At 39.9% G+C, this 24,383-nt stretch overlaps 1 long non-coding RNA gene across 4 annotated transcripts in view; it reads right to left on the bottom strand.

Moving 5' to 3' along the window:
• Positions 1-883: 883 nt before the first annotated feature.
• LOC139355808 (uncharacterized) overlaps positions 884-24,383 on the bottom strand; it is a 41,587-nt gene continuing 18,087 nt past the window's right edge. For 2 of the 4 annotated variants that reach the window (XR_011606884.1, XR_011606886.1), the window contains exons 2-3: positions 5,783-5,921; positions 885-3,369 (exon numbers count right to left, since the gene is read on the bottom strand). This is a non-coding gene — a long non-coding RNA (uncharacterized lncRNA). The other 2 variants (XR_011606887.1, XR_011606885.1) reach the window with 2 other exon arrangements.

The raw sequence follows: 24,383 nt of genomic DNA, 5'->3' as shown, positions 1-24,383 counted from the left end.
AGAGAGCTCCCTCACTATTTTTCTACCTTATGAGGGCAACAGCAAGAAGATGGCTGTCTCTGAACCAGAAAGCAGACCTACATTAGACATCAAATCTGCCAATGCCTTGATCTTGGACTTCCCAGCCTCCAGAACCATGGGAAATAAACTGTTTAAACTATTCAATGTATGACATGTTTGTCAGAGCAGCTCAAATGAACCAAGACAGGTGGGAAAGTATGGAATACACAGATAGAAAGGAGTGGCTCCACATGGCTGGATGCAGGGACCAGCACAAGCAATGAGAATGTGCAGGTTACACGAGCACCAGAGAGTCAGAGATGGAAGAGTCCTGCCCCCAAGGTGCTCAACATCTGATGAAAGAACAGGCCAGAACCACACAATCACAGAGCTAGAGGAGCCACATGAGTACATGGAGCAGAAAGGAGAGAGATATATTGGAGCCTGGTGATAGGAAGGTATGGATAGGGTATCAAAATGATGTAAAACCATGGCTCACATCTATAATCCTAGCACTTTGGGAGGCCAAGGTGGGTGGATCATGAGGTCAGCAGTTCGAAACCAGCCTGACCAACATAGTGAAACCCCATCTCTACTAAAAATACAAAAATTAGCTGGGCGTGGTGGTGCGTGCCTGTAATCCCAGCTACTCGGAAGGCTAGGGCAGGAGAATCGCTTGAACCCAGGAGGCAGAGGTTGCAGTGACCCGAGATCATGCCACCTGTACTCCAGCCTGGGCAACACAGCAAGACTCTGTCTCAAAACAAAACAAAACAAAAACACGCTTGTAATCCCAGCACTTTGGGAGGCCAAGGCAGGTGAACCAAGAGGTCAGGAGATCGAGACCATCCTGGCTAACATGGTGAAACCCCGTCTCTACTAAAAATACAAAAAAATTAGCCAGGCATGGTGGCAGGTGCCTGTAGTCCCAGCTATTCAGGAGGCTGAGGCAGGAGAATGGCAGGAACCCGGGAGGTGGAGGTTGCAGTGAGCCAAGATCACGCCACTGCACTCTAGCCTGGGCGACACAGCAAGACTCTGTCACAAAGAAAAAAAAAAAAAAAAAAAAGAGATAAAACCTAAACTTGATGTTGAACAGAAAAAAAAGAGTTAACCAAGCAAAAGAAAGGGAGGGACTATCCCTTGCAAAAGCACAAAGCAGTGGGGCAGCTTGGCTTCCCAGGAAACTGCAGGTGATAGCCAGAGGGAGTGAGACAAGAGGGTGCAGATTAGAGAAAGGGAAGATCAAGAAAGGCCTTGTGAACTACAAGAAGAAGTTTGGATTCCACTCTAAAAGGTACTGAGTTCCACTGAAAGGTTTTAAACTGGGAAGTGGCATGATCAGATTTGCATTTTGGAAAGATTTCTCTGGCCACTCTTGGATCAGAGAAGTTGGAAAGCTCTTGCCATAATTCGTGTTTCTCATCAAAATTTGAGAAACTCTGCTTGAGAAACAGAGCTTCTCAAATACATTTAAGAAGGGAATTAGCTCATAGCTAGTGAGCTTCAAAGCCAGCAAGGAAGCACTGAAAGATTTCTTAATTCTGCTCTGCCCCATGGAAGAGCTTTGAATTTCTTTGATTCACATTATATATTTTGTAATTACATTCCAAACTCATAACTTGATTAGGTAAAAGGATTAATCTTCTACCCCTTTCCTCTTCCTAGGCCCCTTCTTCCATTCACACAGGCATGTAAATGTGATCCTAACAAGTATGTCTATACATTTACTCATTTACTCACTCCACAAATATTTATTGCATATCCATTATGTGGCAAACACTGTGCTAGGGTGCTGTGTGCGTAGGACGAACACCGTTCCTTGCTCATGAAACTGGCAGTCTACTGGGGAGACACATGATAAATACATAAACAAATAAAACTCTAGAATAGCAGCTATATATGTGTACACATAAAAAGGTCCTTGAAGACTCACCCAGAGAAGTCAGTCAGTTGAGATGGGAGTGTCTCATGGTTTGGCTTTGTGTCCCCACCCAAATATCATCTCAAATTGTAATTCCCACATGCCAAGGGAGGGACCTGTCATCTCCACGTATCAAAAGAGAGAGATGACTGGATTACAGGGGTGGTTTCTCCCCTGCTGTTATCACGATAGTGAGTGAGTTATCATGAGATCTGATGGTTTTATAAGTGTTTGGAAGTTCCTCCTTCGTGCTTCTCTCTCCTGCCACCATGTAAGATGTGCCTACTTCCCCTTCTACCATGATTGTAAGTTTCTTGAGGCCTCCCCAGCCATGTGGAACTGTGGGTCAATTAAGCCTCTTTTGTTTATAAATTACCTGGCCTGGGTAGTATCCTTACAGCAATGTGAAAACAGACTAATACAGAGTGTGAATATATTGACATTTAATTTACATGAGTATCATTCTAGAGAAGTAGTATTGGTACATCTAGGCTGGTGCTATTACTCAACAACACTAACGTTTAAAATATAAGGTCATAGTCTTCAAACAGCAAGCAAGGCTTACAATTGCAGGCACAGAGAGTAAAAGGTTAGGTATGAGGAACTCAACCCTACGGATAAATTTGTTTTCTGTCTCTGGGTTTAATGAGGCCCATAAAATCTCCAGGGGATCTCTGGGAGAGGCTCATTGGAGCACTTCAGTATTGATTCAGCCCCTCAAGTAGGTCTTACTTGAGGCCACAGCTAGCCTAGACCTGGTTGGGTTGATGCACTTAAGTCTGAGTTCTGAAATTGTGCTGACTGGCACAACTGCAGCTTGTTTTCATGACAGCAAACCAAAGTCCTTATTAATGTTTTCTTTCTAAAATGTTACAAGTTAAAGAAAAATTGAGTTCTGCATTAGTTAAAATTTCCTCTTCTTGACAACTCAAAGATTGAAATCTTCAGATCATACATTGAGCATCTCTAGTATTGGGCCCTTTAAAAAAAAAAAAAAAAAAAGATGGAGTCTTGTGCTGTCGCCCAGACTGGAATGCAGTAACACCATCTTAGCTCACTGCAGCCTCAAACTCCCAGGCTCAAGGGATCCTCTCGTTTCAGCCTCTGGAGTTCCTAGGATTACAGGCACCAGCCACTGTGCCAGCAAATGTTGGGTACTTTTCAAGCAGGCTTTTCAGAGTCACTCCTCTCACCTAAAGGATAAAGAGCATCTGTGAGACAGCTAAGCCCAGTTCTGATTGGGGGCCCACTGGACACAGGCCTTGCTTCGTGGGGTCAGCTGACAACTAGGCTCTGACCACCTGTCCACAACCAGCAGGAGAGTAATCACTTTCAGCCACCAGCCAACATGGTTGAATTTAAGTCATTGATCAATAGGCCAAAGGTCCTCTACTTCATCATGGCTCTTCCATGCCATCCACTCATCTGTTATAATTTCCCAAAACCTAATAATTTGATAAAAAGAGATTTGATTAAGTACAAGGTTTACAAGGTTCTACACTGACACAAATTGAAATTCAATATAAGCCCATTCTAGGAAATGGGCTAGAATATGAACTAAATTCTTTTTTATCTACCCACTACACACACACATACACACATACACACACACGTGCCCACACATACTATTTGGCAACCTGTCACTCATAAAGACTGAGAACAATTATTCACTTTGAGCACTTGGCAGATAGAACGGAACACTACATTGTCAGTAATCAAAAATTATTTTCCATTCTGGTTATTAATCAAAAATTTATTTCCCATTGACTAACCCCAGGAAAAGGTTATCATCTACTTCAGTCTGTACTTATTTCACTACTAACAAAAGAGTCTTTTCTCTCCTATCCTCAGCAATGCAGAATTACCATCATTCCCAAGAACTCTTTGGGTTCCTTGACCAGAAGAAGCGTTTAGCTATGCCATCCATGATGTATTGCACATTTAATTGCACTATGCAGCTATTCAAAAAGCATTCAGAAGTAATCATTTAACATTAATATCCCAGGGCAATCCAAGGTCACAGTACATTAAAAACTAATTCACAGTGGTTCAAGAATGCATTTTTCATATATGGAATAACATAATTCTTCTATGATAAAAGTGATAGTGGTATTACAGGGTGATGAGATACAGGATATTCTGAATATCCATCATTGAACCTATTGTAAAAATGGCAAAGTCAGACCTTTGGTCTTCTCATAACTCAACACACCACTAATCTGTATTAAACACTACTGACCGTGTTAACCTTTTATATGGCTGACCATGTTTTAAGGAGCAACAATCCTCATTTGTTATCATAGACAATACAAGCATTTAATACTTATTGTGGTCATTTCATTCTCAGATTTTACTATCTGCTATTTTTTCTGATCCTTCAAACATCTAAAATTATAACATCTCTATGGGTAACTAAGGGCTTCTTGGTGAAAAATTATACACATGCCTCCGTGTGTGTGTGTGTGTGCGCGTGTGTGTGTGTCTCCATCACTTCCTTCCAAGAATTCTGTGGGAAATAAAATTATTACAACTTGAATCAAACATCTATCATGCTGAAATAATAGTGTTCCAAGGCAGCAAGATCTCTATACAATGTAGAATGGGCAGACTACACCCTCTAGAAACTTCACCTCTCACAAAGGGTTATCATTGGCAATGCTGTACCACAATTTGGTGCCATCCAGCAGGAAATATATCAGGAGTTATTTCAGCAGTTTACAGGCAATATTGTCAGATTTGTTAATATGCTAAACTCTGTATTTAAAGAGACCATGTTGCATGGCCAAACACTGTTTTCTTTTCTTTTTTTTTTTTTATATTTCGCATCTCAAAATCTAGTTTTCCAGTAAGTCCATTTAAATTAGACAGAGGTCAGAAGCATCCAGTTCAACGGTCATTTGAGATGATTAATAAGTATGGTCATAACTCTGTGTTCATGGCACTGTTCTAGGCGCTGGATGTGAGATCAGATTGGGCATAACTGGCATGGAGGCCAAGTATTAGGCCAAAAAACACAAATAAAATATAAATTTGGCTAGTGATAACAGAAAGCTGGAAAAGACTTTGACACATGACTAATCGTCAACGAGTTCTGCAGATGTTCAAGTGCTGAGTTCAGAAGCAATGACATTACTGGTCTCCACCCGTCCTTTCCCCTCAGCCTCTGAGACAGCCCAGAATATGTCCTGGTACTTAGGACATGTGTTCATGGCTCACTACATAAGCTGGCTTTCTCCACACTCCTGAGAACTTCTGTTTCCAGAAGGGAAAGGAAAACGGACAGCCTTATAGATTTCATGACTAACGGGAAGGTGTGAGATCTGGGAAACCACCTTAAAGGTGAGCAAAGGGATAGATGACCTAAACTACTAGAAATCACCATTTTCCAAACAATTTCTAACACAAAATGCCACCTTTGGATAAATTACGGAAACAAGTCATTTTGATTGTAACTTTAAAATAGAAAGCTCTTTGCATCTATTTAATTGACTATCAGCTTTCCCAGCCATAGTCCGTAAATCCACAGGCCAGTGGAACCTGGGGCTTCAAACACATAAACAAGGTGCTTTGGCATCTCAGCCTCTTGACGATGAAGACTGAAGCATTTCTCGCTTTCTTGCTTTCTCTCTCTCTCTCTCTCCTCTCCCTTCCCACTTTCCTCTTTCCTTTCTCTGTTTTCTCTTCCTTTTATCCTTCATGAGTGCAATTGAGTACTAGAAAGTTATACCAAATTCCGCCAGGCACGGTGGCTCATGCCTGTAATCCCAACACTTTGGGAAGCCGAGGCAGGCAGATCACGAGGTCAGGAGGTCGAGACCATCTTAACACTGTGAAACCCCATCTCTACTAAAAAATTACCTGGGCGTCGTGGCGGGTGCCTGTAGTCCCAGCTACTTAGGTGGCTGAGGCAGGAGAATGGCGTGAACCCAGGAGGCGGAGCTTGCAGTGAGCGGAGATCGCACCCAAGGCACTCCGGCCTGGGTGAGAGAGCAAGACTCTGTCTCAAAAAAAAAAAAAGAAAAGAAAAGAAAAAAAAGAAAGTTATACCAAATTCACAAAGGAAAAAGTTAGAAGAAATGAAATAAAATACAGCTGGTTATCTCAAAATCTCTCAAAGGAGACATTTCTACATAAATCTCCCACTTTGCTTCCAAGTAGCTAGCCTCTCCATCACAGATCCTTGGAAAGCCAGGTAGATGGATTGATAAAGGGAGAGTAATGTGAATCTATGACTGGAGGCTACATGTGAGCATTTCTCATTTCAAGAGTATGTTGGCTGGGCACAGTGGCTCACGCCTGTAATTCCAACATTTTGGGAGACCGAGCGGGCAGATCACTTGAGGTCAGGAGTTTGAGACCAGCTTGGCCAACATGGTGAAACCCTGTCTCTAGTAAAAAAAAAAAAAAAAATTGCCTGGACATGGTGGTGGGCTCCTATAATCCCAGCTAGTTGAGAGACTGAGGCAGGAGAATCACTTGAATCCGTGAAGCAGATGTTGCAGTGAGCTGAGATCGCACACTGCACTCCAGCCTGGGTGATAGAGTGAGACTCTACCTCAAAAAAAAAAAAAAAAAAGAGTATATTAAAGGTGCATACCCTGATCTTTCCCAACTTGTCAACCAGCAGTCTTAGACAAATCATATATATTGGCCTCTTAAACAGAACAAGGAAACCAGGACTTCCTAACAAAATAAATTCCTTCTAAAATAAAGTAACTCTTCTATAATTTCCTAAGGAACACTTATTGTTATTTTTACCCTTATCATCAGCATTTACCCTTATCATCAACATCTATGTGTCTGTATCCCCAACAGATGATGAAGAGAGGTAAGAAAAGAGATCTGGGTAAAGGTGTCCATCCTGAGTTCTAGTGTCTGTCACTCCAGTTTAAAGTCATTTGAACCCTCCAGGCATTGGTTTTGTCATCTCTAGAAGGGTTGGACAAGCTCTTCTATATTCTTTCTAGACTTAACTTTGTCCAATTTTTAAATTCTAATTTAAAACATTATCCAAGGACAAAATCTATCCACTTGGGTAGAGCTGATTATGGAGAAATTGATCTAGAGACAAATTCTTAAAACAGTAAGAGGATATTGTTAGTCTTACTTTACAGATGAAGAAACTGAAGTACTGAATGGTTAAATTACTACTTTCCCCAGGTCAATAAATTTATGAGTAGTAGGGTCAGTAACCAAACCCTGATATGGATGAGCAGAGCCTATGGGGTTAAGTCAGGACCTCAGTTTGCTGTGTGACTTTGGGCAAGTTGCCTAAGGTCTCTGAACATTGATTTTCTCATCAATATAAATGGGAATAATATAATACCTACATCTCACGATTGTCAGACTTAACACATGAAAAATAACTGGTTAGTGCTTGATATGTAGCAGGGGATCAGCAAGTGCTAGTTTCTTTTCTTAGCCACACCACGCTGCCCATGGTATGCCAAAGGGAAGGTGGTAAGGATTTATCTAACACTGAGTAGTTGATAGCAACCTTTGTTAGTCACAGCATCTAGTTGAGTGGGTTTTAATCTCTGTGTCCTACTGCCCTCTTCTGGATATTAAATATCAGATCTGCTTGTGAATTCAGTTTATTGGTCCTATCTAATTGAGCAAACTCTGGACGTGACTCAATAATGCCTACTTCAGAGAGGCAAGGGGGGCAATTAATGAATGCAACAAGTGGACATTTACAACAGAACCAAAAGCTAGAAATGATAAAGTGATTACTTTAACTGTCATATTTATCTAGTAGGTCTAAGCTATGAGGAAGTGGCTTAAAGCAGCTGTCCCCAACCATTTTGGCACCAGGGACCAGCTTCATGGAAGACAATTTTTCCAGGGACCAGGGCAGAGAGAGTAGCGGGTGGCTGGAGTGGCGGATGGTTTCTGGATGATTCAAGTGCATTGCATTTATTGTGCACTTTATTTCTATTATTACTGCATTGTAATATTTAATGAAATAATCATATACCTCACCATAATGTAGAATCAGTGGGAGCGCTGAGCTTGTTTTCCTACAACTAGATGGTCCCATTTGGGAGTGATGGAAGACAGTGACAGATCATCAGGCATTAGATTCTCATAAGGAGTGTGCAACCTGGATCCCTCATATGCGCAGTTCACAATATGGTTCACACTCCTATGACAATCTAATGCTCCCACTGATCTGACAGGAGGCAGAGCTCAGGTGTAATGCTCGCTCATCCATGGCTCACCTCCAGTTGTGGAGCCTGGTTCCTACCGGAACTGGTCTATGGCCCAGGGGTTGGGGGCCCCTGGTTTAAAGTACAGTTCCTTTCACGGGTGTTCCAGGTAATCTAACACCAATTGAGAGTTCCAAATTAGTCACAAATACAAATACTGACTAAACATGTAGATACACAGATAAGAATAACAAAACAAACAAACAAACAAACAAAAAAACACTTTATGGTGGACTTGGAAAGGGATCCTAACCTATTTGAGGTTAGTCACATCTCCTAGACTATCTCTCCAGTAATTCAATTTTAGCACACACTTTTCTCCGAGCTTTTAAACCATTAATTGCATTTATTCACAAAAATAGAATACATCTGTTTCTAATTCATTTACATCTTTTGTAACAAACTGTGTTTTGTACCAAGTTGATGTCCAAAAAGCCAAAGATATCCTTATGAATGTTAAGATGGTTAGAAGTTTTTCTTAGGGTTAACCTGGTGAAATATACTAAATGAATTATAAAATATTTAAGATCCAAGTAGCAGGCATATTAAATAATATATGGACATTTGAAATATTGGAGAGTAACATTTACTTCAGGCAAAGAGTGAAATTCAAATTCTCATCTAAAAATTAATAGAAAAGAGATAACCTGTTGTATTACCTTATGATTCACCAAAGGTATAAATACATGGGTGGCCAGGCACAGTGGCTCACTCCTGTAATCCCAGCACATTGGGAGGCCGAGGCAGGTGGATCACTTGAGGTCAGGAGTTCGAAACCAGGCTGGCCAACATGGTGAAACCCCATCTTTACTAAAATACAAAAATTAGGTGGACATGGTGGTGGACACATATAATCCCAGATACTCAGGAGGCTGAGGAGGAGAATCACTTGAGCCTGGGAGGTGGCGGGTGCAGTTAGCCAAGATTGCACCACCGCACTCTGGCCTGGGTGACAGAAGGAGACTCTGTCTCAAAAATAAATAAATAAATAAAAGATATGGGTGATCTAAATTTTATTTTTGAAAAAAATCTGGACAACTAGACAATATCTTAGACTTTTCAACCCCTGAGATTAATTTTTAAGTTGGTTGTGCTCAATATAATTACAACTTTAGGAAAAAATGAATAACTCTTGGCTTACAATAGATGAATAGATTAGTGAGTGGATGAATGGATAAGCAGTTCAACTGAAGAAATTCCCTTTGAGTTTAAAAAATTCAACATATTTTTTTCATTGCTTCTAGGATCCCTACATTTCTAACATAAATTATTTTTCCCTAGTACTTATAACACTTGTTTTATGATCCATACCATATAATTGGAGATTTATATTTCTTTAAAAGCAAGATATTTATAAGGAAAGATTTTGTTAAGTCAAACTACATTTGAAATGCACTAAAGAGAAATTATAAACATTCTGAAAATAAATTATTTTATGAAGTAAAGAATGGTTTTTATGTGTATAATAATAAAATTATTTTTGTTTTATAAATCTCTATTATCACACACTGAGTTTCTTAAAGCAGAATTTGCAAAGCAGTATTATTTATTAGAAAACACCAAGAACTGCTCTTGTTTAAACATTAGGTTCATAGGTGAGAAATAATGTTCCTAACATCACCCAGCAAAGGAGGGATGGAGCACGAGCCAACCTCAGGACTGCAAGATAGCAGATACCTGCTGTTTCCTTCAGGAACACATGCATACCTTCAAGCGCGCGCATGCGCGCGTGCACACACACACACACACACACACACACAGTTAATATGCCCATGCATTCATTCAGCAAACATTAATGCCCTACAACCAAGACCCAGTTCAAAAACCATCTTCTTAAAAGATCCCCAATGTACCCCCACAGAAGGAATGACCCGTCTCTGCTTCCTGTTGACTTGTTCATTCTTCTATCATTGCCTTTATTACATGATGTTATAATTATTATTTATATGTATTATTTATATGTATAATGTATTATTTAATTATTATTAAATTATAAATTTATAGTTTATTTATTTATATTTATATCTGGACTATGAACTCAACAAAAGTTTAGCTTCTGTGTCTCATTCATATTTTTATTCCCAGCACCTAACCTGATGCCTGGAACATAGCAGATAATTCAACAAATATTACTGCGAATATGGAGAATTTATCTGAAATTCTGTCATTAGTTTCTCTGTGCGTCAGACACTAAATTTCTGAGTCAGTTGACCTCTACAGCACTTCTCTGCCCACAGACAGCAGCCACCTCCCAGCTGATTCAGTAGCAGTGAGTTTTCAGTCAAAAATGCTATTCAATATCTGGCTTGGGAACAACTTGGTGGGAATTAAACCATCAAATGGAGATGTGAATAGATAACCACTAAAGCTTCTTCCAAACACGGCCTCCTATAATTCTAAAGGGAGATGGCTGTTTTCTTGTTTCCTTATTCGCCCTCTTCTTACTTTGCAAGAGCTGCTGAAGCAATGATACTCAATTACTGAATACTTGGGATGTTTTGCAAATACAAAACTAGAAAAGCTCAGCTGGACTAGTAAGGTAGATCCTGACCCTGTAAATCATCCAGAGTATTTGGTTAGACTGTCTCCACTCTCTGGACACCTCCTAAGTTCTAATGCTATTCATTACTTCTTACTGATTTTGACTCATATGCCCTATCACATTTTCCAGCTGGGGCCTGTTCTCTGTCACTTATATCAGTATTTCCTTGAGCAATGACTCTACCACCAGTATTTTTTTCTTAACTTTTAAGTTCAGGGGTACATGTGCAGGTTTGTTACATAGGTAACTCACGTCACAAGAGTTTGCTGTATTTCATCACCCAGGTACTAGGCCTAGTACTCAACAGATTTTTTTTTCTGAACCTCTCCTTCCTCCCACCTTCCACCCTCAAATGGGCCCCAACATCTGTTGTTCTCTTTTTTGTGGCCATATGTCATCATTTAGCTCTCACTTATAAGTGAGAATATGCAGTATTTGGTTTTCTGTTCCTCCATTAGTTTGCTAAGGATAATGGCCTGTAGCTCCATCCATGTTCTTGGCAAAGACATGAGCTCATTCATTTTTATGGCTGCATAGTATTCCAAGGTTTATATGTACCACATTTTCTTTATCCCATCTGCCATTGATGGGCATTTAGGTTGATTTCATGTCTTTGCTATTACAAACAGTGCTGCAATGAACATACAAATGCATGTGTCTTTATGGTAGAATAATTTACATTTCTTTGGGTATACACCCAGTAATGGTATTGCCGAGGCTAATGGCAGTCCATTTTTAGCTCTCTGAGTAACTGCCATACTGCTTTCCACAATGGTTGAACTAATTCACACTCCCACCAACAGTGTATAAACATTCCCTTTTCTCCACCTTGTCAGCATCTGTTATTTTCTGACTTTATAATAATGGCCATTCTGACTGGTATGAGATAGTATCTCATTGTCTCCCACCAGTTTTAATTACAAGTGACACAAACACTACTGAATATAAGGATTGTGCTGGACACTGTACGTCTATTGTGTCATTATCCTCCTAAGAGCATAATTTTGATTCCCACATTAAAGGACCACATAGAAACTGAGTAACCTGCCCAATTGCTGCCATTAGAAAATAGTGGAGCCACAGTTGAAACCCATGTCCTTCCCACTCCAGGGTGTATGTGCTTAACCACTAAGCTAGTGCTTCTCAAACTTTACTGTACATACGAATTATCTGGGAGTCATGATTATAAGCTGATCTTGATTCAGTTGAACTGGGGAGGGATCTGAAATTCTGCATTTCTAACAAGCTTCCAGAATCAGAGATCTGCTAGTCTTCTGATTACTCTGAATAGCTAGGTATTATGCCTTCCACCCTTCCTAAATTCTTCCTTGCCTTCAAACTTTCAATAGTTAGTTCTTCTTAGCTTCACCCCAGATTTGGAAACAATCAAAAAAACAATAGGAAATCATGAGGGCGTGAGGTAACCACTCCTGGCACATGCATTGTAACTCACGCAGTTACCTACCCAACAGCTAACCAGCACCATGACTGACCACACAGCAGCCAGGTACACTGATGTACATGCAAGTACCTTCACTCCACTGGAGAACAGAAAGACAGTCTTATAACTTATTTCCTCTCTGACCTAAACACACCAGAATTTAAAATTAACTGTCAAAAGGAAATAAATAAATCATGCATTGAGCTATTGAACAATATATTATCCATAAATAGCTACTTTTTAAAGCAAGATACTAAAATGTAAGGGCTTTTTTTAAACTAAACAAGAATACTGACACCAAAGTAAGATCAAGACTAGCAAATTTAATGACTTAATGTTGCACGATATAAAATCATTCCAGTTGAATAACTTTTATTTCATTATAATGCATATATGCCAATTATGCCTGATTTATTAAGAGTAGTTCAGCAGTGCTAGGTCCTGATATATCACACTGGTTGCCATGACATCAAGCCTTTACAAGGACATCTTAAGGATCATGAAAGTGTCAAGGTGATAAGTTTGACACTGCATGGGTTTAATGATAGATGACAATACTGCTGCATTGTTGTGCCAAAGAACACACCTCAGACGCAAGGTAGAAGAATAAAGATTTTATACATATGCAGCCTCTTTTTTTATTGGAGATAGTTTAAAAGCAGCCAGAAGAAACTGGTGTCATTTAAATACAGGATTATTTGTTTATATGCATGTATATGTATATGTGTATGTCTGAGTGTGTGTGTGTGTATATATGTATATATACACACACAGTCATGTGTCACTTAACAATGGGGATATGTTCTGAGAAAGGCATTATTAGGCAATTTCATCATTGTTCAAACATCAGAGAGTGCACTTACACAAACCTCAGTGGTACAGCCTACTACACAGTTAGGCTATATGTTATAGCCTATGGCTCCTAGGCTGCAAACCTGTATAGCATGTTACTGTGCTGAGTACTGTAGGCAGTTGTAACACAATGGTAAGTATTTGTGTATCTAAACATACAAAAACATAGAAAAGATACAGTAAAGTACATTATAAAGGATAAAAAATAATGGTACATCTGCATAGGGGGCACTTACCATGAATGGAGGTTGCGGAATTGGAAGTTGATCTGGGTGGACAGTGAGTGAGTGGTGAGTGACTATGAAGGCCTGTGACATTACTGTACACTGCTGCAGACTTTATAAACACTGTACACTTAGGCCACACTAAATGTATTTTTTAATACATGTAGAGAACAGAGGCCTCAGAAATACCACCACACATCTACAACCATCTGATCTTTGACAAACCTGACGAAAACAAGACATGGGGAAAGTATTCCTTACATAGTAAATGGTGTTGGGAAAACTGGCTAGCCATATGTAGAAAACTGAAAATGAACCCCTTCCTTACAACTTATAGAAAAATTAACTCAAGCTGGATTAAAGATTTAAACATAAGACCTAAAACCATAAAAACCCTAGAAGAAAATCTAGGCAATACCATTCAGGACATAGGCATGGGCAAAGACTTCATGACTAAAACACCAAAAGCAATGGCAACAAAAGCCAAAATTGACAAATGTATCTAATTAAACTAAAGAGCTTCTGCACAGAAAAATAAACTATTATCAGAGTGAATAGGCAACCTACAGAATGGGAGAAAATTTTTGCAATCTATCCATCTGACAAAGGTCTAATAATCAGAATCTACAAAGAACTTAAACAAATTTACAAGAAGAAAACAACCCCATCAAAAAGTAGGTGAAGGATATGAATAGACACTCTTCAAAAGAAGACATTTATGCAACCAACAAACATATGGAAAAAAGCTCATCATCACTGGTCATTAGAGAAATGCAAATAAAAACCACAATGAGATACCATCTCACACCAGTTAGAATGGCAATCATTAAAAACTCAGGAAACATCAGGTGTTGGAGAGGATGTGGAGAAATAGGTATACTTTTACACTGTTGGTGGGACTGTAAACTAGTTCAACCATTGTGGAAGACAGTGTGGTGATTCCTTAAGGATCCAGAACTGGAAATACCATTTGACCCAGCAATCCCATTACTGGGTATATACCCAAAGGATTATAAATCATTCCTCTATAAAGACATATGCACACATATATTTATTGTAGCATTGTTCACAATAGCAAGGACTTGGAGCCAACTCAAATGCCCATCAATGATAGACTGGATAAAGAAAATGTGGCACATATACACCATGGAATACTATGCAGCCATAAAAAAGAATGAGTTCGTGTCCTTTTCAGGGACATGGATGAAGCTGGAAACCATCATTCTCAGCAAACTAACACACGAACGGAAAACCAAACACCACATATTATCACTCATAAGTGGATGCTGAACAGTGAGAACATATAGACACAGGGAACAAACATGCAGGTAACAAACCTGCATATTCTGCACATGTATCCCAGAACTTAAAGTATAATAATAAATATATATTTTTTCTTCAATAGCAAATTAGCTTATTTAACACTTAGCTTAAAACACATACACATTGTAAAGCTACACAAAAATAGTTTCTTTCTTTATATCTTTATCCTATGAGCTTCTTTCTAGCTTAAAATTTTTATTTTTTACTTTTTTAATTTTTTTGTAAAAACTATGACACAAATACACGTTAGCTAAGGCCTACACAGGGTCAGTATCATCATTGTCACTGTCTTCCACCTCCACATCTTGTCCCACTAGAAGGTATTCAGGGAAAATACACACGGAGCTGCCATCGCCTATGGTAACAGTGCCTTCCTCTGGAATGCCTCCTAAAGAACCTGCCTGAGACTGTTTTACAATTAACTTTTTTAATAAGTAAAAGGAGTACACTCTCCAATAATGATTAAAAGAACAGTATAGTAAGCATGTAGACTAGTAACATGGTCTTTTATTATCCTTATCAAGTATTATGTACTGTACATAATTGTATGTGCTATACTTTTACATGGTTGGCAGCCCAGTAAGTTTGTTTACATCTGCATCACCACAAACATGTGAGTAATGCATTGGTCTACAACTTTACAAATGGCTAGGACATCCCTAAAAAACAGGAATCTTTCAGCTCTATTATAATTTTATGGGACCATCATCATATATATAATCCATCGTTTATAGAAATGCCATTATGCAGTGCATGAATATATATATATATATACACACACACACACATAAACACACAGACATATACATACACATATTCTTACATCACACATACAAGTGTACATTGAATTCACTCTTCCATTAGCTACTATATTCAATTTAAAAATGAACCCTGGGGGAGGGATGAATATGTTAGGCATGGAGATTGTTAAGGCAGTAAAAATTATTCTGTTTGTTAGTGTAATGGTAGATACATGACATTATGCATTCCCCAAAACTCATAGAATGGTATAACACAAAGAGTGACACTTAATGTAACTATGGCCTTACAATGTATCAATATTTCTTTTTTTTTTTTTTTTTTTTGAGACGGAGTCTCGCTCTGTCGCCCAGACTGGAGTGCAGTGGCGCGATCTCGGCTCACTGCAAGCCCCGCCTCCCGGGTTCACGCCATTCTCCTGCCTCAGCCTCCGGAGTAGCTGGGACTACAGGCGCCCGCCACCACGCCCGGCTAATTTCTTTTTGTATTTTTAGTAGAGACGGGGTTTCACCGTGTTAGCCAGGATGGTCTCGATCTCCTGACCTCGTGATCCGCCCGCCTCGGCCTCCCAAAGTGCTGGGATTACAGGCTTGAGCCACCGCGCCTACAGGCTTGAGCCACCGCGCCCGGCCAATATTTCTTTACTAATTGTAACAAATGTACCACATTAATACAAGAGAACTGGGGGGTGAGGAGGTGGAGACAGAATCTCTCAATTTTTCCATAAATCTATTTTCCTATAAATCTGAAATTGGCCTAAAAATAAAATTATAATATACAATATTATATACAGTTAAAATTATATACAAAATATATAGAGAGGGATATAAATATAGATTAAAACTCTTGCAGGAGCTACCAACGATAAACTAATATGGCATGGTCAGGAAATAAGTGGTACTACCAGGTAAGAAAAATTTTAAAGTTGTGAAGTTGAAAACATCTACCTTCAAGTCTCACAATGCCATCCTCTCTGTTTGTTACCCTCCAGCCCCTTTCTGTAGTCCCCATACACGCGTGCACACACAGCATCCTCACACAAGCCTGTGCCTGACCGTGCCCTCCATTATTCCTACTTTCTTTATATCTTTATCCTACAAGCATTTTTCTAGCTTAAAATTTTTTACTGGGTTCTGAGAGGAATCCATCCATGTTTCAAACCTCCGCTTACCCATCAAACTACCTAACCCCTGCTCCACCTCCCCTGGACTTCTCTCCTCACAGAGATGATACTAAAGAGGAAAAGGAAGTGTTCTGGGCCACACTGGACTTAACACAAGCACTCACTCTCACCAGAGAACTAACTTCTTGCCTTTGCTTCATTTAAGATGCATGTCTCCAGCAGGCACTCAAGAAATCATTTTATTGGCAAGAAAAGTCTTTCAGATCCTGAGAACAAACCTGGAGAAGGAATATCTTGAGGCGTGGGATCCATTTGGTATTTCCAACCCTACCATAACCTTGCAGGAGCTGCTTGTTCCACCCTTTCATAAGGAAAACGAAGGAAGGTCTACATTCTGTGCCAAGCTTAGTGCATATCAAGCAAGATTATCAGTGAAGAGTAGACACCCACTCTGCATAAGTGTCTATTTCATCATGGCCATCTTGCCTTCACCATTGTCATTCCTCTGCTAGTTTCAAGAAATAGTATCACATGATCCTAGAGACAGCTCCATTTTGGTGCCCACCTAGGGACAGTTCCTGGGGTTCTGGGGGTTGCAGAGACAGAGAAGCAGAAGGTTTGGTGCTGTCGAAGTGGAAAAAGAAGAAAAAGTAACTCAGGAGTTCATGAACTGCTCAACATACTTCCTGTAAGGTCTTTTACCATTTAAAAAAAAAACCCTTCTCTCGAGTATTTTCTTTCTGTCCACATTTTCTTTCCCCTTAAGTTCCAGTTGACTATCTCTGAACTTTATAGGAAGCATCAGGTCCAGTGTTACACGGTATCGTCTGTTTTCCTTCAACAAGGAGGCCTGGGAAACAATCCGTGAAAGAATGATCTTCTGTCTGCAATTATTGTTATAAATGTTCCTCTAGAACTCACTAGTGGCCGTATGGTCTTTAGTTTTATTTGAGAACATTCCTGGCTTGTTTTCTATTAAAGGGAAGGCAGGCAGAGAGCCTAGTAAATGAAAAGATATTTCCAGCCGGGTTCTCAGTGAGATTTACTTTTCAGTAAATAAAGTACCCCTGGGAATAAACTGCTCATCCTTTGAGATGTATTACTATAGTTCCTATCATATCTGTCAATTCAGGAAAAGAGACAATTTGCTAAGTATCCTGTTTCCCTGGAAATTAATTCTTCTGTGAACTGCTTCAGCCACTTTGTGCTTTTACCTCCTAGATCAAATATAGATTCTTGGCCTCCTCCTCAAAGCCACCCACCACTCCATCTCCTCTCTCAGAGCCTCTCTCACCCTCTTGACAGGCTGCACTACGGCCAGCCCATCAGCTGCTTGCTAGCTTTGCTGCCCATGCATGTGACAGCCTCAGACTCATTGGAAATGCTGACTGCCTCATCCATTAGCTGATTCCCTCCTAGAAAATGACCCAAACTGATTTAACACAAATGTTCATTATTTGCCATAACACCCTACTAGCTCCTTTTTTGTCTCCCTTAATAGTGAGTAAATCATCTATTTTCTGTACTTAGAATGGTCTTATTAAAAATAAATGAACAGAAGATGGCCAAATAGGAACAGCTCCAGTCTACATCTCTTAGCGTGAATGATGCAGAAGATGGGTGATTTTTGAATTTCCAGCTTAAATACTGGGTTCATCTCACTGGGGCTTGTCAGACAGTGGGTGCAAGTCAGTGGGTGCAGCCCACAGAGTGTGAGCTTAAGCAGGGCGAGGCATTGCCTCAGCTGGGAAGCACAAGGGGTTGGGGAATTCCCTTGCCTAGCCAAGGGATGTCATGACAGACGGCACCTGGAAAATTGGGTCACTCCCACCCTAGTACTGCACTTTTCCAATGGTCTGAGCAAATGGCACACCAGGAGTTTATATCCCATGCCTGGCTCAAAGGGTCCCACGCCCACAGAGCCTCGCTCACTGCTAGCACAGCAGTCTGAGATCAAACTGCAAGGCGGCAGTGAGGCTGGGGGAGGAGCACCCACCATTGCTGAGGCTTGAGTAGGTACACAAAGCAGCCGGGAAGCTCAAACTGGGTGGAGCGCACTGCAGTTCAAGGAGGCCTGCCTGCCTCTGTAGACGCCACCTCAGGGGGCAGGGCATAGCTGAACAAAAGGCAGCAGAAACTTGTGCAGACTTAAACGTCCCTGTCTGACAGCTTTGAAGAGAGCAGTAGTTCCCCCAGCACAGAGTTTGAGATCTGAGAATGGACACACTGCCTCCTCAAGTGGGTCTGTGACCCCCGAGTAGCCTAACTGGGAGACGCCTCCCAGTAGGGGCCAACTGACACCTCACACGGCCGGCTGCCCCTCTGGGGCGAAGCTTCCAGAGGAAAAATCAGGCAGCAACATTTGCCATTCTGCAATATTTGCGGCTCTGCAGCCTCTGCTGGTGATACCCAAGCAAACAGGGTGTGGAGTGGACCTCCAGCAAACTCCAACAGCTGAGGGTCCTGACTGTTAGAAGGAAAACTAACAAACAGAAAGGACATCCACACCAAAACCCCATCTGTATGTCACTATCATCAAAGACCAAAGGTAGATAAAACCACAAAAATGGAGAGAAACCAGAGTAGAAAAGCTAAAAATTCTAAAAATCAGAGTGCCTCTTCTCCTCCAAAGGAATGCAGTTCATCACTAGCAACAGAACAAAGCTGGATGGAGGAATGACTTTGACGAGTTGAGAGAAGAAGGCTTCAGACGATCAGTAATAACAAACGTCTGTGAACTAAGGGAGGATGTTCGGACCCATCACAAAGAAGCTAAAAACCTTGCAAAAAGATTAGACAAATGGCTAATTAGAATAAATACTGTAGAGAAGTCCTTGAATGACCTGATGGAGTGGAAAACCATGGCATGAAAACTACATGACACATGCACAAGCTTTAGTAGCCGATTCAATCAACTGGAAGAAAGTATATCAGTGATTGAAGATCAAATGAATGAACTGAAGTGAGAAGAGAAGTTTAGAGAAAAAAAGAGTAATAAGAACAAAGCCTCCAAGAAATATGGGACTATGTGAAAAGACCAAATCTACGTTTGATCGGTGTACCTGAAAGTGACAAGGAGAATGGAACCAAGTTGGAAAACACTCTTCAGGATATTATCCAGGAGAACTTCCCCAACCTAGTAAGGCAGGCCAACATAAAATTCAGGAAATATAGAGGACGCCACAAAGATAATTCGTGAGAAGAGCAACTCCAAGACACATAATTGTCAGATTCACCAAAGTTGAAATGAAGGAAAAAATCTTAAGGGCAGCCAGAGAGAAAGGTCGGGTTGCCCACAAAGGGAAGCCCATCAGACTAACAGTGGATCTCTCGGCAGAAACTCTACAAGCCAGAAGAGAGTGGGGGCCAATATTCAACATTCTTAAAGAAAAGAATTTTAAACCCAGAATTTCATATCCAGCCAAACTAAGCTTCATAAGGGAAGGAGAAACAAAATCCTTTACAGATAAGCAAATGCTTAGAGATTTTGTCACCACCAGGCCTGCCTTACAAGAGCTCCTGAAGGAAGCACTAAACATGGAAAGGAACAAGCGGTACCAGCCACTGCAAAAACAAGCCAAATTGTAAAGACCATCGAAGCTAGGAAGAAACTGCATCAACTAATGAGCAAAATAACCAGCTAACATCATAATGATAGGACCAAATTCACACATAACAATATTAACCTTAAATGTAAATGGGCTAAATGCTCCATTTAAAAGACACAGACTGGCAAATTGGATAAAGAGTCAAGACCCATCATTGTGCTGTTTTCAGGAGACCCATCTCACATGCAGAGACACACATAGGCTCAAAATATAGGGATGGAGGAAGATCTACCAAGCAAACGGAAAAAAAAAAAAAAAAAAAAGCAGGGGTTGCAATCCTAGTCTCTGATAAAACAGACTTTAAACCAACAAAGATCAAAAGAGACAAAGAAGGTCATTACATAATGGTAAAGGGATCCATTCAACAAGAAGAACTAACTATCCTAAATATATATGCACCCAATGAAGGAGCACCAAGATTCATAAAGCAAGTCCTTAGAGACCTACAAAGAGACTTAGACTCCCACACAATAATAATGGGAAACTTTAACACCCCATTGTCGACATTAGAAAAATGAGACAGAAAGTTAACAAAGATATCCAGGAATTGAACTCAGCTCACACCAAAAAGACCTAATAGACATCTACAGAACTCTCCTCCCCAAATCAACAGAATATACATTCTTCTCAGCACCACATTGTACTTATTCCAAAATTGACCACGTAGTTGGAAGTAAAGCACTCCTCAGCAAATGTAAAAGAACAGAAATTACAACAAACTGTCTGTCAGACCACAGTGCAATCAAACTAGAACTCAAGATTAAGAAACTCACTCAAAACCACTCAACTACATGGAAACTGAACAACCTGCTCCTGAATGACTACTGGATAAATAACGAAGTGAAGGCAGAAATAAAGATGTTCTTTGAAACCAATGAGAACAAAGACACAACATACCAGAATCTCTGGGACACATTTAAAGCAGTATGTAGAGGGAAATTTATAGCACTAAATGCCCACAAGAGAAAGCAGGAGAGATCTAAAATTGACACCCTAACATCACAATTAAAAGAACTAGAGAAGCAAGAACAAACACATTCAAAAGCTAGCAGAAGGCAAGAAATAACTAAGATCAGAGCAGAACTGAAGGAGATAGAGATACAAAAACCCCTTCAAAAAATCAATGCATCCAGGAACTGGTTTTTGAAAAGAACTACAAAATTGATAGATGGCTAGCAAGACTAATGAGAAAAGAGAGAAGAATCAAATAGATGCAATAAAAAATGAAAAAGGGGATATCACCACTGACCCCACAGAAATACAAACTACCATCAGAGAATATTATAAACACTTCTACACAAATAAACTAGAAAATCTAGAAGAAATTGATAAATTCCTGGACACATACACCTTCCCACGACTAAATCAAGAAGTTGAATCCCTAAATAGACCAATAATAGGCTCTGAAATTGAGGCAATAATTAATAGCCTACCAACCAAAAAAAGTCCAGGACCAGACAGATTCACAGCCGAATTCCACCAGAGTTACAAAGAGGAGCTGGTACCATTCCTTCTGAAACTATTCCGATCAACAGAAAAAGAGGGAATCCTCCCTAACTCATTTTATGAGGCCAGCATCATCCTGATACCAAAGCCTGGCAGAGACACAGCAAAAAAAAAAAAGAGAATTTTAGACCAATATCCCTGATGAACATCGATGCAAAAATCCTCAATAAAATACTGGCAAACCGAATCCAGCAGCACATCAAAAAGCTTATCCACCATGATCAAGTAGGCTTCATCCCTGGGATGTAAGGCTGGTTCAACATACACAAATCAATGAACATAATCCATCATATAAACAGAACCAAAGACAAAAAGCACATGATTACCTCAAAAGATGCAGAAAAGGCCTTTGACAAAATTCAACAGCCCTTCATGCTAAAAACTCTCAATAAATTATATATTGATGGGATGTATCTCAAAATAATAAGAGCTATTTATGACACACACACAGCCAATATCATACTGCATGGGCATAAACTGGAAGCATTCCCTTTGAAAACTGGCACAAGACAGGGATGCCCTCTCTCACCACTCCTATTCAACATAGTGTTGGAAGTTCTGGCCAGGGCAATCAGGCAGGAGAAAGAAATAAAGGGTATTCAATTAGGAAAAGAGGAACTCAAAATATCCCTATTTGTAGATGACATGATTGTATAGTTAGAAAACCCCACCATCTCAGCCCAAAATCTCCTTAAGCTGATAAGCAACTTCAGCAAAGTCTCAGGATACAAAATCAATGTGCAAAAATCACAGGCATTCCTATACACCAATAACAGACAAACAGAGAGCCAAATCATGAGTGAACTCCCATTCACAATTGCTTCAAAGAGAATAAAATACCTAGGAATCCAACTTACAAGGGATGTGAAGGACCTCTTCAAGGAGCATTACAAACTATTGCTCAACAAAATAAAAGAGGACACAAACAAATGGAAAAACATTCCATGATCATAGATATAAGAATCAATATCGTGAAAATGGCCAAACTGCCCAAGGTAATTTACAGATTCAATGCCATCCCCATCAAGCTACCAATGACTTTCTTCACAGAATTGGAAAAAACTACTTTAAAGTTCATATGGAACCAAAAAAGAGCCCGCATTGCCAAGACAATCCTAATCCAAAAGAACAAAGCTGGAGGCATCCTGCTACCTGACTTCAAACTATACAAAAGGCTACAGTAACCAAAACAGTATAGTACTGGTACCAAAACAGAGATATAGACCAATGGAACAGAACAGAGCCCTCAGAAATAATACCACACATCTACAACCATCTGATCTTTGACAAACCTGACAAAAACAAGAAGTGGGGAAAGGATTCCCTATTTAATAAATGGTGCTGGGAAAACTGGCTAGCCATATGTAGAAAGCTGAAACTGGATCCCTTCCTTACACCTTATACAAAAATTAATTCAAGATGGATTAAAGACTTAAATGTCAGACCTAAAACCATAAAAACCCTAAAAGAAAACCTAGGAAATACCATTCAGGTCATAGGCATGGGCAAGGACTTCATGTCTAAAACACCAAAAGCAATGGCAACAAAAGCCAAAATTGACAAATGGGATCTAATTAAACTAAAGAGCTTCTGCACAGCAAAAGAAACTACCATCAGAGTGAACAGGCAACCTACAGAATGGGAGAAAATTTTTGCAATCTACCCATCTGACAAAGGGCTAATATCCAGAATCTACAAAGAACTTAAACAAATTTACAAGGAAAGACTCAAACAACCCCATCAAAAAGTGGGTGAAGGATATGAACAGACACTTCTCAAAAGAAGACATTTATGCAGCCAACAGACACATGAAAAAATGCTCATCATCACTGGCCATCAGAGAAATGCAAATCAAAACCACAATGAGATACCATCTCATACCAGTTAGAATGGTGATGATTAAAAGGTCAGGTAACAACAGGTGCTGGAGAGGATGTGGAGAAATAGGAACACTTTTACACTGTTGGTGGGACTGTAAACTAGTTCAACCATTGTGGAAGACAGTGTGGCGATTCCTCAAGGATCTAGAACTAGAAATATCATTTGATCCAACCATCCCATTATTGGGTATATACCCAAAGGATTATAAATCATGTTGCTATAAAGACACATGCACACATATGTTTATTGTGGCACTATTCACAATAGCAAAGACTTGGAACCAACCCAAATGTCCATCAATGATAGACTGGATTAAGAAAATGTGGCACATATACACCATGGAATACTATGCAGTCATAGAAAAGGATGAGTTCATGTCCTTTGTAGGGACATGGATGAAGCTGGAAACCATCATTCTGAGCAAACTATCGCAAGGACAGAAAGCCAAACACCGCATGTTCTCACTCATAGGTGGGAATTGAACGATGAGAACACTTGGACACAGGGTGGGGAATGTCACACACTGGGGCCTGTCATGGGGTGGGGGCAGCATGGAGGGATAGCATTAGGAGATATATCTAATGTAAATGACGAGTTAATGGGTGCAGCACACCAACATGGCACATGTATATATATGTAAGAAACCTGCACACTGTGCATATGTACCCTAGAACTCAGCGTATAATAAAAAAACAAAAATAAAAATAAAAATGGATGAACAACAAAATCTACTTACACTATCAAGTCCTACTTGCCCCAGTTCTGCCCACCATCAAGTACTGAAGTTGGCAATTTAGCCTTCCCAGATAGTCAATGTTGGAGTGTGGGGTTGTTAAGCAATTACCTTTCCCTTTCCAGGTTTTAACCATTTGAAAGCAAATGGCAGGAACCATGGGGAAGGAGGATCAGAATATCTGATTAGATTCTTTATTTTATAAGCTGGATGAGAGAATATGGCAAGGCTTCTATTCTTTCTCTCCCCAAACTGGGA

The sequence above is a fragment of the Macaca nemestrina genome, chromosome 8, assembly GCF_043159975.1.
Source record: "Macaca nemestrina isolate mMacNem1 chromosome 8, mMacNem.hap1, whole genome shotgun sequence".
Lineage (NCBI taxonomy): Eukaryota > Metazoa > Chordata > Mammalia > Primates > Cercopithecidae > Macaca > Macaca nemestrina.
Note: the sequence above shows the minus strand (reverse complement) of the source record. Positions and strands in the feature narration are given on the sequence as shown.